This window comes from Penaeus monodon, chromosome 20, assembly GCF_015228065.2.
Source record: "Penaeus monodon isolate SGIC_2016 chromosome 20, NSTDA_Pmon_1, whole genome shotgun sequence".
Classification (NCBI taxonomy): Eukaryota; Metazoa; Arthropoda; class Malacostraca; order Decapoda; family Penaeidae; genus Penaeus; species Penaeus monodon.
The window spans coordinates 24553480-24553841 of NC_051405.1; the positions used below are offsets into that span (position 1 = coordinate 24553480).

General features: G+C 35.9%; 1 protein-coding gene across 1 annotated transcript in view; it reads right to left on the reverse strand.

Moving 5' to 3' along the window:
* Window positions 1-362, reverse strand: part of LOC119585724 (ubiquitin carboxyl-terminal hydrolase Usp2-like) — a gene marked incomplete in the record, with an annotated part of 125661 nt that overhangs the window by 45395 nt on the left and 79904 nt on the right.

The following is a 362-nucleotide window of genomic DNA, read 5'->3' on the forward strand; positions in this document are numbered from 1 at the left end:
TCTATGATGGCAATGCTCGCATGTGGCGTCGGGGTGACTGACATAACGGGGTTTTGCTCCGGTGGAAATCAAACTAAATGAAAATGACACTGAATGAAATCTATAACTGGCTGCCTGATTCGGTGTCCTCGGAAATCCCACTAAATCCATTTCGAGCAATAACCGTTCGTTCAAAACAAAGCTATATCATGTTCAAAAACAAATGATACAAAACTCACAATATATTTTTTTGCATGTTTTTTTTCTCCTTTCCGGTAAGGTACATTTTTTTTTATAACAATATTATTTTGCTTTGGAATGAATGAAGTTGCATTGTGCAGCAACTTCTATAGTGATTCAATTCTACAAATTATCTAGAGCAA